The sequence below is a fragment of the Perca fluviatilis genome, chromosome 24, assembly GCF_010015445.1.
Source record: "Perca fluviatilis chromosome 24, GENO_Pfluv_1.0, whole genome shotgun sequence".
Taxonomy (NCBI): Eukaryota; Metazoa; Chordata; class Actinopteri; order Perciformes; family Percidae; genus Perca; species Perca fluviatilis.
This window is the reverse complement of record NC_053135.1, coordinates 2,704,349-2,718,780: the sequence shown is the minus strand read 5'-3', so window position 1 is coordinate 2,718,780 and position 14,432 is coordinate 2,704,349. Positions and strand designations below refer to the sequence as shown.

Genomic DNA, 14,432 nt, shown 5'->3' with positions numbered 1-14,432 from the left:
CAAAGACGTCAAGAGTTTTTCACCATTATTATGTGAAAAATATCTGTTTTTAAATGTCATTTGTTTTATTATCCGTGTTGCTCCATATTACATGGCGGTAACTTGAATATTAAGTTTGTGAATCAAGTGTCTGATTAGAAATGTCTGACTCTGTATTCTCCAGTTTCAATAAAAACAAATGAAAGAAATGCTGTGGTAGTAGCACATGCGCACACTCAGCATTTCATCTGCACATGCAGGATGATTAACATATACAGTTAATCAATAGCCCGTGTGCACGTGCGGGTAGACAATATTCTTGATTGGTTTTGAGTCAATATCTGTGTGCACATACGAAGAGATATTTTTCTGGAATAACATTTCAATGAGGACAAACACTGAGATTTGAAGCATTTATTCAGTGAATTTACAACATATTTATAAGGTGGATAATTCCATCAGTAGGTGATATTAGGATCCACAAACAACCACTAACATTGAAAGGAATTATGACAGAAAAGTAATTTTCCTGTCCTCAGCGTGAGTTATAAAACCTGAGCTGTTATTTTTAGGGTCATATAACTGCAATATCTGTGCAAAAATGAACAACTATTGACATGTGACATTAGATATGTCAAAGCCGGTCTACGGTCTATATTAGAAATTCTTTGGATATGTGGATATGTGGCCAACAGAGGGCGGTAGAGTCTAGCAGACGAACGTTGTGTCCTGCAAGCTACAAGAATATATCGATCATTATTTATCTATAAGTATAAATAATAGATAAACAAATAGATTAAAAATATAAATAGAGTTATACAAAAATGTCCTAAGTACAGATGGTTGAATTCTTGAAGGAATAGTTTGACATGTTGAAGGTTTGGGAACTACAGTTCCCGGAATTTAGGGACCTTCGGGGATGTCAACAGGAAGTGTAATGTTGCTGTGGTAGCGAGTCAGCTGTGGGCTACAACTTGAGCCACGTTTTGCGATGATTGTTCACATTTTTGAAAGATTGGCACCCTATAAAGTATGCCGAATTAGTTATTAGTAGTTCATTATTGCATGTAGCCATGGATTTACGGACAAGCAACACTGGGATACTTTTTCTTTCAACTTAAAAACGTGATGATTTTAATGCAAGTTCGAGAGTTTTAAGGATCGTCTTTTCCCCCTGTGATATCTTTGCGGATTTACGGACGTTTAATTGCGATGGACATGGAAGATAATGCTATTCTGAGGAAGAGTAAGTCACAATGAAACTAAACATATGTGTAACATGTCAGATTTGATTAAGTGTTAAGTAGAAAATCAAGCACAATATCAGTGAGAGCCAACAGTTTTAGCAGAAGAGTGTAGTGTAAACAGAAACAACCCCTCCCTACCATCACCTCTAATTAACTGCTCTCCTGTTTACAGTTGTTATGCTAAGCTAAGGAAAAACACAAGACAAAACACACACACACACACACACACACACACACACACACACACACACACACACACACACACACACACACAGAAGACTATAAGTGCACACATTAAACACTGGATTTAGCAAGATGATTCTGGTGTTTTTTTACATCAAATATTTTTTTTTATATTTGATTGTTTTTAGACCAAAAAATACTGTTGAAGAAGATAAAGCAATATCTCTTTAAAAAAAAGAAGACATGTAGATAATGTAAATAATATCCATCATCTTTAACTGATTGAATATGCTGTATTTGCATATGTTGACAATGAAAGAGCACACGTCTCCCCTGGAAACAACAATGGCGTTAGAAGTGGATGAGGTGTGCATATTTGTTTAAAAGGAATGCATGCATTTCAGGTTGATTTGAACAGAGGAAAATGTCACCGTTCACCCCACAGTGAGCATGAGCTGCAGCTGTAGGGCTTCCTGGGTCAGAGATCACAGGAAGGACCGCCACAGCAGACCCTGCAGGGACAGAAAGTCAAATATGTTTCTGCTGTACTGTGTCTTTTGTTTTTAGCCTCAGTCTTTTTCTTCCATTCCCTCTTTCAGGAGGAAAACAAAAGGCAGGATGGAGGAGTGGAGGAATCCTCAGCAGGGAGGTGAAGGAAAGGGCAGGTCGCCCCCTCGCCGGCCGGCAGACTGAAATACCACAGCTTGCCCGGGGCTCGTCACCGTCTCTGATGCTGCCAGGGACTTTCTGACAAGTCAGGGGTACGAGATGGATTGGCTGTGGGTACATCCTCTGCTTTAATGCTGCTTTCACCGTCCGATTCTTTTCTTTGAAGGGAGTGTAAGGAACCGGTGGAGGACCTCATTCAGAGATAATGAGATTTTAATCCGACGTATTTATAACAGCACCCTCCACGGTGACATTTAAAGAAGTCATTAAGTGGTGATGGGTGAGAAAGAGGGTTTAAGGAGCAGGCTGGGAAATAGTGTCTCTGCTCTTTCTCTGAATGTTCTGGACAGCAACATGGTAGTTTGGTGCACACTTTTACTCTAAGTACTGTACAGTAATGTGACATTTTAGACAATGTGAAAGGGACCCTGCAGCCTTGAGTCACACCAGAAGTGTTATAATTCACAAAAGGGACCTAAATATTGGACTCAAGTGTTTTTTTTGATTTGATATTTCACTCATCCTTCATATCATATCTATGATATCTATAGCGTGGATTTCTATGAAAGTTAATATGGGAATTCATGCATCATCTCAAGATTCAAAAGCTCCTCATAATGATGGTGATAGTTCAACATAGTTTAAACCCATGTCTCAAAATGTGAGAGTCAACCCTCTGAACCTAGAAGAGCATGTCGTTGTGGGTTAAATCCTCTAAGAAAAGTCTCAGAAGCTGTCTTTTAATAACGTCATACAATATTTCCATTCAAAACAACAATGGTAAAACATTCTGCCTGCTGTATTAATATGAAAGTTGGGGAACTAAATACCCCCTCTGTACTCTGACCCCACTTAGTAGCCTACAGTCTGGGTCCCGCTTTCTATCAATCAAATTGGGTTCTTCCACTTCCTGTTTGACAGTCTACCCTCTGACTTGGAGGTAACAGGGATGGGAGCATGCTTCAAACGTGTAACTCTAAAAGAATGACATAACAGACATTAGTGTCCAAAGCCAAGTCTGTAATACCACCAACAGAGCACATATACTGCCGCAGTTCAGTGTACACACGGCATATATTTTGTATAAATTCAGGAGTGTGCACGTCTAATGAAGACTATCTTATGTTACTCACCCATTCTTCTTCACCTCCCTCTGCCTCTCCACCTGCTTCTCATAATCAGCTGATTAGGGCGTGTTTACTCTTTAGGTTAAACCAACCAGGTTAAGCCACAATCTCTATCAGCCAATCACATTCTTGCTGTCAATTTGTAAATGTTTGTCAGCTCTCATTATAGCATGTATTTTCGCGTCGGGGGGAATGTGCCGGCCGGCCAGTAGTTATCTGTCAGTGAATCGCGGGAGGGTTGTATTTGTTTGGCAGTTGAGTACAAATATCAACAATCTTTGGCCAGCATCGCTTACTGCACCTTTTAAATGTGATGACATCACAATGGGAATCTGATGACGTGTTGATGGGGTCTAATCACCAAAGACTTATGACCTACCACCCACCAACATTTTTATTGTGCACACGTCAATTGTGCTACTAGTTCAATCATTTTGTTCACTCAAAATGATTGAACTAGTAGTTGCTTTAAAACTCTTCCATATTACTGACTTCATTTCCATTATTAATATTTCTCCAGGATGATGAGTCAGCGGCGTGACTCCGAGCAGATCACAAGGACCACAAGAGCCCAGAGGTGGACGACCAGCTGACCCAGGAGCTGCAGCACAAGGCGGTGAGCGCACTGCACAAAGATCACTGCGCTCATATTGGATATGAATTTATCCAATGGCAGCACATATGTTATTGTTGAGCAGAGTTATCTCATTTTAGGATGTGGATAAAACAGACTGATGGCAAATCAGTTTACTCAGGGATTTAAATATTTTTGGACGTACTGAAAGTAACTTTCTACAGTGGATGATTGACCCCTGTTTGTGTTTTAGAGTTGTTGCTAAGGTCGGAGAAGACTTGTGAGTGTGGTAGGCCTGGTGATGTAGCGCTGTCGTCACATCTCATATTGGTCTCCTCCGGCCCTCAGCTTAATGCGTCCCTGAACACACACGTTACATTTTTTAACACCTGTTTGGTGTAGAAAGAAGTTAGAAACATGTATGAAAAATATTTTTATTTAAATGGCATAAGTAACACAGAATAGTTTGTGAATGTTGACAATACTTTCAAAATGGAAATATTTACAGTTTGTTCTTGCCTGGTGCAGATGACATCATTTGTGTGGTTTGGTCATCAGAAAACCACACCTTAGGGTGCAGCTCAGACACTAAATGATGTTAACAAGACAGGGCCCGTCCTCTGCTTGGGAGCTACAGTTCTCAGCACTAGTAGCTCTACCTTGTGTCTCGGTGACTTTTATTCCTCCTTAAGGAAAAGAAATGGACCCAGATGTATTGAAGCAGAACAATCCAATAAACTCTTCTTTCTCTTGTTTTCTCCCCAGATGAGTGCAGAGTTTCCGGACCACAACGGAGAAGTTCCTTCACTCCATTCATGCCTTCTTCTCTTCGTACTCACTGTATAGTCACAGTATTGTATGTCATGAAATAATTTAATAAAAAAGTAAGTAGGCTAATAGTACGTATTATGTCAAAAAAAAGCTCAGAAAAGTCATACATAATGTCAAAAAGTGTTATTACATAGTTATTACATTGTTATAAGATGTATTATGACAAAAATCTATCAAAAAGTCACAAAAAGTGTTATTACATAGTTATTACATTGTTATAACATGTATTATGACAAAAATCTATCAAAAAGTTAAAAAAAATGTCAAAAAGTGTTATTACACAGTTGTACACAGTACATGCCATAAAAGTGGGTGTAAATTATTTTTTCGTCCATGAAAAAAAATTCAAAAAAAAAAAATCACTTTTTTTCTTAAATTAGGATGTTCTCTTCCTTTGTCCTACTCTGGTCTCTCCCTTTCTCTGAGGTGTCCTACTCTGGTCTCTCCCTTTCTCTGAGGTGTCCTACTCTTCTCTGAGTTGTCCTACTCTGGTCTCTCCCTTTCTCTGAGGTGTCCTACTCTGGTCTCTCCCTTTCTCTGAGGTGTCCTACTCTTCTCTGAGTTGTCCTACTCTGGTCTCTCCCTTTCTCTGAGTTGTCCTACTCTGGTCTCTCCCTTTCTCTGAGTTGTCCTACTCTTCTCTGAGTTTTCCTACTCTGGTCTCTCCCTTTCTCTGAGTTGTCCTACTCTGGTCTCTCCCTTTCTCGGACGTGTCCTACTCTGGTCTCTCCCTTTCTCGGACGTGTCCTACTCTGGTCTCTCCCTTTCTCGGACGTGTCCTACTCTTCTCTGAGGTGTCCTACTCTGGTCTCTCCCTTTCTCTGAGGTGTCCTACTCTGGTCTCTCCCTTTCTCTGAGTTGTCCTACTCTGGTCTCTCCCTTTCTCGGAGGTGTCCTACTCTTCTCGGAGTTGTCCTACTCTGGTCTCTCCCTTTCTCTGAGGTGTCCTACTCTTCTCTGAGGTGTCCTACTCTTGTCTCTCCCTTTCTCTGCGGTGTCCTACTCTTCTCTGAGTTGTCCTACTCTGGTCTCTCCCTTTCTCTGAGTTTTCCTACTCTGGTCTCTGCCTGTCCTTGTCTTAATACTCTCCTACTCTCTCCTTGCCTGCACTTCCTTTCCTAGCCTCTCTTTCCTATCTGGGGGGCCTATCTAAGTGCACATACGCTGATACCGAGCTGGTCTTGAACCCGTCACTGGCGCGCGAGTGGGCGAGGACAAACCAACCACCGCGCCCCCAGCGCCGACGCGTATACAACTGTTCTCGGGTGTATTTGTCTTGGCATTCTGTGTGTAAAGCTCAAATAAAATGATTTCTTGTTTTGGCCCTTCCCTTAGTACCCATAACCTTTGTGTCTCTTAACCAGCTCCCTCACTCTGAGCTATCACATATGATCACCAAGCTCATGGTTAGTTGTTTTTTTTGTGTCATTCTGGGTGTTTAATAATCAAAAAATACAAAATAAATTGTTTATTCCTGTATTGGAACCCATAACCTTGGTATCCTCCAACCAGCATCATCATACACCGAAGCTATCTGAACTGTCAACAGTTGGCATGTGTTTAGTTGTGTTACTTCACTACTTCTTTTGGGTGTTGGACCTTAAAATATAGTTTGCCATAAAGGAGTTGAACCCACAACCTTCTAAACATATCATGTGGGTATTATCATGCTGAACTATCTATGATACTGGGACCTTTTGGGTTGGAGGTTGTATTTCGTGTTCACATCACTGAGGTAAAATAAGAATATGAAAAAGGGATCTCTGCAGATCCCGAACCTCACATTATCACGTCACCGTCTTATCCTGGTGAGCTATTCCTCAGGTTGGACATTTTTCCCGTTCTATTATTTGTTCTTCGCCGGGACAATCCTTGGACATCTTTAAACAGACAGGGGGCGGGTGGGGGATTTGATCTGATGCTAGATCAGATCCACTAGACGTATCCATGTAACAGGATGCCTGGTGGCCTCGTTTTATTGCCTCTGATTACCTTGTCACGCAGTGGTTGTGAGGTCCTTTGTTACCAGCAAACAACGCCTTTTCACTGGTAAAAACTTGCGCCCACACGGATGGTTTCTTCAATACTTTATTTCAAATCCCACTGGTCCCTTCTGCACAGCAATACAAAAAACATGACTAAAAAAGACTAAAAAACACCGTCTCTTGCAACAGGTCACAGCCCCGACTTGTTCTTGGCTCTTCCTGTTCTACCAACACACCTCGTTTCCCGTCCACCTTTAACAACCACTCGTTAGATCCTGTGGCCAATCATGAGCTGTGGGGGGCGGCACGGCGCTGCTCCCAGTCTAGGGGGTAGATGCTAGATCAGATGCACTAGACGTGTCCATGTCAAAGGACGTGCCTGGTGGCCTGTCTTATATTGCCTCTGATTGGCTTGCCCTGTTATCCTTACCCTAAACCTCAGCACGTCAACACGTCTAGTGGATGTGATCTAGCATTTACCGGGAGGCATCAGCCTGTCTTGCTGAGCCACTTCTCTCTCTATAATGAACATTAAAAGCACCATGTAAGTGCCAATTCTGACCATGGGGTCAGAGCTTGGTAATAAGCAGCTGATGCTAGATCAGATCCACTAGATGTGTCCATGTCAAAGGATGTGCCTGGTGGCCTGCCTTATATTGCCTCTGATTTGGCCCGAACCTAACGACGTCAACACATCTAGTGGATGTGATTTGATGCCTCCCGGTAAATGCTAGATCACATCCACTAGACGTGTTGCCGTCGTTAGGTTCGGGCCAAATCAGAGGCACGTCTCTCATAATGAAAACTTTCAGGAGTGGGAGGGCACATGAATGACTTAATGAGTGAATGAAACCTTTATTGCCCCCGGGGGACTAAAAGAAGCTACACATCCTTTTGTCCCACACAGCATTCAGCTGCTTATTACCAAGCTCTGACCCCATGGTCAGAATTGGCACTTACATGGTGCTTTTAATGTTCATTATAGAGAGAGAAGTGGCTCAGCAAGACAGGCTGATGCCTCCCGGTAAATGCTAGATCACATCCACTAGACGTGTTGACGTGCTGAGGTTTAGGGTAAGGATAACAGGGCAAGCCAATCAGAGGCAATATAAGACAGGCCACCAGGCACGTCCTTTGACATGGACACGTCTAGTGCATCTGATCTAGCATCTACCCCTAGACTGGGAGCAGCTGTGACTGCCCCCCACAGCTCATGATTGGCCACAGGATCTAACGATGTGGTTGTTAAAGGTGGACGGGAAACAGGTGTGTGGGTAGACAAACAGGAGGACCAAGAAAGACAAGTCGGGGCTGTGACCTGTTGCAAGAGAGTTGTGTTTTTTAGTCTTTTTTTAGTCATGTTTTTTTGTATTGCTGTGCAGAAGGGACCAGTGGGATTTGAAATAAAGTATTGAAGAAACCATCCTGTGGAGGCAAAGTTTTTTTACCAGTGAAAAGGCCTTGTTTGGCTGGTAACAAAGGACCTCACAACCACTGCGTGACAAGGTAATCAGAGGCAATATAAGACAGGCCACCAGGCACGTCCTTTGACATGGACACGTCTAGTGGATCTGATCTAGCATCAGATCAAATCCCCACCCCGGCCCCCCTGTCTGTTTAAAGATGTCCAAGGATTGTCCCCGGTAGTGTGAAGAACAAATAACAGAACGGAAAAAAATGTTCAACCTGAGGAATAGCTCACCAGGATAAGACAGTGACGTGATAATGTGAGGTTGAGGGATCGAATCCCGGTTGTGTCAGAATCATTTTTTCATTTCTCACCTCAGTGATGTGAACGTTAAATACAACCTCCAACCCAAAAGGTCCCAGTATCATAGATAGCTCAGCATGATAATACCCACATGATATGTTTAGAAGGTTGTGGGTTCAACTCCTTTATGGCAAACTATATTTTAAGGTCCAACACCCAAAATGAAGTAGTGAAATACACAACTAAACACATGCCAACTGTTGACAGTTCTGATAGCTCGGTGTGATGAGATGCTGGTTGGAAGACACAAAGGTTATGGGTTCCAATACAGGAATAAACAATTTATTTTGAGTTTTACACCCAGAATGACAAAGACAAATACACAACTAACAATAAGCTTAGTGATCAGATCTGATAGCTCAGAGTGATGGAACGCTGGTTAAGAGACACAAAGGTTATGGGTTCCAACACAAGAACAGTCAATTTATTTTGAGCTTTACACACAGAATGACAAAGACAAATACACCCGGAGAACAGCTGCATGCGTACGTGCGCTGGTGGCGCGGTTGGTTTGTCCTCGCCACTAAAGGCGCCAGTGACGGGTTCAAGACCAGCTCGGTATCAGCGTATGTGCACTTAGATAGGCCCCCCAGATAGGAAAGAGAGGCTAGGAAAGGAAGTGCAGGCAAGGAGAGAGTAGGAGAGTATTAAGACAAGGACAGGCAGAGACCAGAGTAGGAAAACTCAGAAAAAGGGAGAGACCAGAGTAGGACAACTCAGAGAAGAGTAGGACACCGCAGAGAAAGGGAGAGACAAGAGTAGGACACCTCAGAGAAAGGGAGAGACCAGAGTAGGACACCTTAGAGAAAGGGAGAGACCAGAGTAGGACACCTCAGAGAAAGGGAGAGACCAGAGTAGGACAACTCAGAGAAAGGGAAAGACCAGAGTAGGACAACTCAGAGAAGAGTAGAACACCTCAGAGAAAGGGAGAGACCAGAGTAGGACAACTCAGAGAAGAGTAGGACACCTCCGAGAAAGGGAAAGACCAGAGTAGGACAACTCAGAGAAGAGTAGGACAACTCAGAGAAGAGTAGGACACCGCAGAGAAAGGGAGAGACAAGAGTAGGACACCTCAGAGAAAGGGAGAGACCAGAGTAGGACAAAGGAAGAGAACATCCTAAATTCAGAAAAAAAAATTTGAATTTTTTTTTCATGGACGAAACAATAATTTACACCCACTTTTATGGCATGTACTGTGTACAACTGTGTAATAACACTTTTTGACATTTTTTTTAACTTTTTGATAGATTTTTTTGTCATTAATACATGTTATAACAATGTAATAACTATGTAATAACACTTTTTGTTTTACTTTTTGATAGATTTTGGTCATAATACATCTTATAACAATGTAATAACTATGTAATAACACTTTTTGACATTATGTATGACTTTTCTGAGCTTTTTTTGACATAATACGTACTATTAGCCTACTTACTTTTTTATTAAATTATTTCATGACATACAATACTGTGACTATACAGTGAGTACGGAGAGAAGAAGGCATGAATGGAGTGAAGGAACTTCTCCGTTGTGGTCCGGAAACTCTGCACTCATCTGGGGAGAAAACAAGAGAAAGAAGAGTTTATTGGATTGTTCTGCTTCAATACATCTGGGTCCATTTCTTTTCCTTAAGGAGGAATAAAAGACACCGAGACACAAGGTAGAGCTACTAGTGCTGAGAACTGTAGCCCCCAAGCAGAGGACCGGGCCCTGTCTTGTTAACATCATTTAGTGTCTGAGCTGCACCCTAAGGTCAATCCAGCTGACACAAAGACCGGAACAAACGAAAGCTGTGATACATATTAATATTAGGGCCGCAACCGGGGAAAGGGCCCCGATACCCGTAACCGCTAAACGATTCAGTCCGGCACGCAGGAAGTGGGAACAGCAGCCGCCTGCCAAAACCCACATACAACAACCCGTCGCCGCCACACTTCCAACAAGAAAAGACATCTGCTGACATAAACAACAGGTAGTTTTCTTATCAACTGCTTCTAAATCGTTCCAGGGTCAGTGGTTGACCTGTGGGTTTTAATCCATGCTGGAGGAACCGCCTGTCCAAAGCTGTTTAGTTACTGCTGGTTAACGTCTACTTCTCCTACAGCTGACTGCCTGATATTCAGTGCTGTGGGTCGTTTTGCGGGAAAAATCTCCCAAATAAAATGACTGATAAATAAGTTGTGATGTTTCCTGATCTTCGGTTTATTCCTACACCACGGACGGCAGGTCCAACAAGCTACGCTATTCTGGAACTCTGGCGTAATAATGGTGGGCGAACCGCTCTTCTTTACTTACTAAACACACACAGCGCTTGGAAGGGTGCGTTTGATTTAATGATCCAGTATTTAATGTTTTGATGACCAAACCACACAAATGATGTCATCTGCACCGGTCAATTCTCAAACTGTTTTGTGGTTGGCTGACAAATAACCAGCAAAGTGGTGTGGGTTTTAAAAAATCTGTCAACCTTCACTAACCATTCTGTGGAACTTACACAAAAAATGCAACGTGTGTGTTCAGGGATGCGTGAAGCTGAGGGCGGGAGGAGAACAATATTAAGCGATGAAGGTTGGGGTTACAAGTACCAGAAAGAACATAAATCTACTTTCACACTCGGCTGCATTATTTTCGGTGTTTTGTCTACAAAACGTCAAACTCTAAACCCATCTGAGTGGAGAAGATGGAGCCGGCTAAACGTTGTCAGAGATCGATGAGAACCAACAACAGCACTACACCACCAAGACCCAGCACGACACCACGCCTCTCTGACAGCTTACCGACAACTCTCAAACTAACGCTGCCGTCGTTGTCATGAGCTGACACAACATTCAGCTTCAGCACACGTTCTCTCAAACATTTCACACACTGCTTTGTGTGTTTACTCCTTCCAAAGCCAGCAGACCTGCCGAGGGCTTCAAACTCCAACCTTCTCAACACCGAGGCAGCCACCCGACCAGCGGGTTTTAGAAGATGGAACACAGGGAGGACAGCAGTTTACACTCTGCTCCATCACTACATAGACTGATTAGACTTCTTCAGCAGAAACAACCCAACACAGCCTGGCTCTAACATACAGAAGGTAACAGTTCTGCCACTGGAAATATCTCTACCACAAGCAGGAATTCAACCAAACATGCAAACACTTAACCACTGACCTAACAACACAAGCATGTGAGCCATCAGGTCTTTTCTCATTAACATTTAGTTTGAGGACATTTCCAAACAGTGTCTCAGTTCCTCCAGGTATATATGTTAGAATCCTTACTGTGGACAATGTTGTTGAGATTCTGGACTCTGTGTGACCTGACCCTTTCAAATCAACTCAATCCGTCAACATTACAGCCAGCAGCTGTTAATCCGGAGAGAAAGCATGTCCTACCTCAGAGCTTCAGCTCAGAGAAGATGTTCCTTCAGCTGGTCTCTACAAGGCTCCTCTTCTTCTTCCCAGATGACATCCATTGAGGCTGCAGGTCTGCAGCTAGGAGACACATAAAATCACTGCAGCCGCCACACAGCTGACAGTCAAAGTCAAAAGCATACAACGATAATCAACGGTTATGTAATGTATAGTTATATTTATAGTTTGCATTAGCACTGGAATGTGGAAATGTTCATGAATACAATGGCAAAGACCAACCTGCGGACTTCCAGCTCCCACGGACCATGTAAACACCAGTCCACCTGCAACCGTCTATTTGCAGAAACACAAACAAAACCGATACCAAACGCCATATTCCTTCTCACAGCGATGCCTACTTTTCTCCTAGCATCATTCCGGTGAATGTGACCGCGGGGTCGTTTGTTTATTCGCCCCCGAACAGCCAAAGTAGCAACAGTACAGACGTTAGCATAAGCTAGCTGTAAGTTAGCAACGGGACACAGGAACCGTGTGTGTGTTTGTGTATCCGGCTACGGCGAGTGGACAGTTCCCCGGATGATTATTGCCTAACCCGAAGGAAGGAGACTGCTGTGTGGGACTTCCCATAGACAGTATATAAGAAGGGACTTACCGTCCAGCCTCTGACTGACTTGATAACGTCCTCCATTCACCTTTATGAAGATGATTCATAATCCATAAATTCATCCGCTCAAGTTGCTACGTTCAGAGGTCTCAGAGTCTTCGGGTCAGTCTGAAGTCGGCCGGTGGGGGGGGGGCGGAGTCTGGAGAGTCAGTGCCACATGAGGGTCATCATCAGATACCTCTCATTCATCATCATCATCATCGGTCTTGATTATTTACAGAGGCATACCATAGTTTGAAAATATGTTTTTGATAAACAATTAGGCTACAAATACGAGTTTCTTTCAAATTAGGTGAACACATTGAGCAGCAAAACCCAGCTTCTGGTGCTGGACCTCAAACTTCACTAACACACTCAAGATTAACTCTGTTCATATCACTGATCAAAATCACAGGATGCTTTTAGTTGTCCTCTCAACCTGTACAAGTTAGGAGCACAAATACCTTTCAGGCTTGACCCACTACTCTATTACTCTATCCATTTGTGCAGCTGCAGTTGGGAGTGATTATTTGCAGACTTATTTCTTTCTTGTCTATCATTATTACATTAGATTCTGCTGGTGGTCACCCGCTACAATCCTGGTACGTGGCTACAACTTGTTGGATATTAGCCTTTGCACAATTATCCAGCTGCACATCCTTCAGAGCTTCTCCTGCAGTTTAACACTTCTTAAATATGGAAAACAAAAAAAACGTATCAATAAATAAGACCACACTGGTTGGGAGTTTGAACCTTTACGAGCTGCAGTCCAGTTGGAGGTTTAATACCAAAATGAAGAAGTCAAATATGCAGAGTACAAAAATATGTAAAATATATATTATAAAATGTGCACCAGTTGGACACATTTTGAGACAAAACGGCTCTAGTTTTACATGACAAGAGGAATCTTGGATGTTAATATTCCTCTTCTTCTTGGATTGGAGGACCTAAGATTCTCTCGTGGCTTGCGCTGATTGGCAGGTGTGCATTGAAATGCATCTCAAAGAGCTTCCTGTGCACACTCGGACAGACACGAAGCCTGTGAATGACCCAGGGAAATGTCAGGACACTGTGCAAAATGGCTTTTTGTTCCACCAGAGGAGGTTCAAAAAGGTGGGAGCTATTATTTCACCCCATAAAGTGGAGATTTCTCAGGGCCACCAAGCATTTCGTTACTCTTTGCTCCTCTCAAAGGCTAAAATGGACCCTGGGCCCCCCCAACAAACCCCACACAAATTACATACATTTTAAATTCTGGCTCCCCCAAAATATCTAGATAGTTTTCAAAATCACTGCAAACTTCAAGTGGAATATCTGACCCTGTGTCACTGTGAACTGCAGAATTTGTCATCCAATTAAAGGTTTGATAGTAAGACTTGTATCAAACAACAAAGTTACACTTTGAGGCTGATTTAGATATTCCTTCATGCTAAATTCTTTAATTTTTTACTCCCAAAAATTGTATTTCCTCACATGCAAACATGCTTTTAAAACAGCATTGTATAGGGAGAAAACAATGACAGGAAATACATAGGAACTGAACATAATGAATAAATTTGCCAATTGAATATTTCCTCTGGGGGTACAGATGTTTGGAGTAATTTGGTAATTAGTTCAAATTAGATTTTAATGGATCAGGAATTCCCTTTGAAAGAATAAAAACAAGAAATGGAGGGAGACAGTGCCAGCATCCTCACACTTTTCAATTAGTGTGCAGGCAGACGCCTCAGCGGGGCACGCATCACTGTCCTAAATCCTCCTGAGAAAGAAAAGGAGCATTAGTGGTCATATGCCAACCACATTTGTCCCATTATTCATTACAATTAATTGCTTCCCCATACTCCCGGCCTTTCCCAGGAAGGCAGCACACTGCGGACGTCTCCTCCGCTGCAGATTGTAATATGAGCCAAGGACTTAAAGCTGTCATTCAAATCTCACTGTGACCTTTCGGGGGAAAAAAGGCTGTTTTTCACCCAGTTTGCAGGAAGCAGACTGATGGAGTTTAGTGTGTGTGTGTGTGTACTTCTATCCTTGTGAAAACCAACCTGAGTGAGGCTATTTT

General features: G+C 42.6%; 2 long non-coding RNA genes across 8 annotated transcripts; one reads left to right on the top strand and one right to left on the bottom strand.

The window, feature by feature from the left end:
• The first annotated feature begins 911 nt into the window (after positions 1-911).
• LOC120554418 lies at positions 912-5,804 on the top strand. Of its 2 annotated transcripts, none has more exons than XR_005638419.1 (5): positions 912-1,225; positions 2,009-2,170; positions 3,726-3,821; positions 4,545-5,500; positions 5,573-5,804. It is a non-coding gene; the product is annotated as an uncharacterized LOC120554418 (long non-coding RNA). The 2 variants fall into 2 exon arrangements; XR_005638420.1 differs by having other exon boundaries at positions 2,009-2,188.
• Positions 5,805-8,619: 2,815 nt separating this feature from the next.
• On the bottom strand, positions 8,620-12,490 carry LOC120554414. 6 transcript variants are annotated; one of them, XR_005638413.1, is made up of 4 exons: positions 12,007-12,490; positions 11,749-11,884; positions 9,406-9,923; positions 8,620-9,333 (listed from the first exon to the last, which is right to left on the bottom strand). It is a non-coding gene; the product is annotated as an uncharacterized LOC120554414 (long non-coding RNA). The 6 variants fall into 6 exon arrangements; XR_005638414.1 differs by having other exon boundaries at positions 8,620-9,313; positions 9,438-9,923; XR_005638410.1 differs by having other exon boundaries at positions 8,620-9,365; positions 9,438-9,923; positions 12,007-12,489.
• Positions 12,491-14,432: the final 1,942 nt, after the last annotated feature.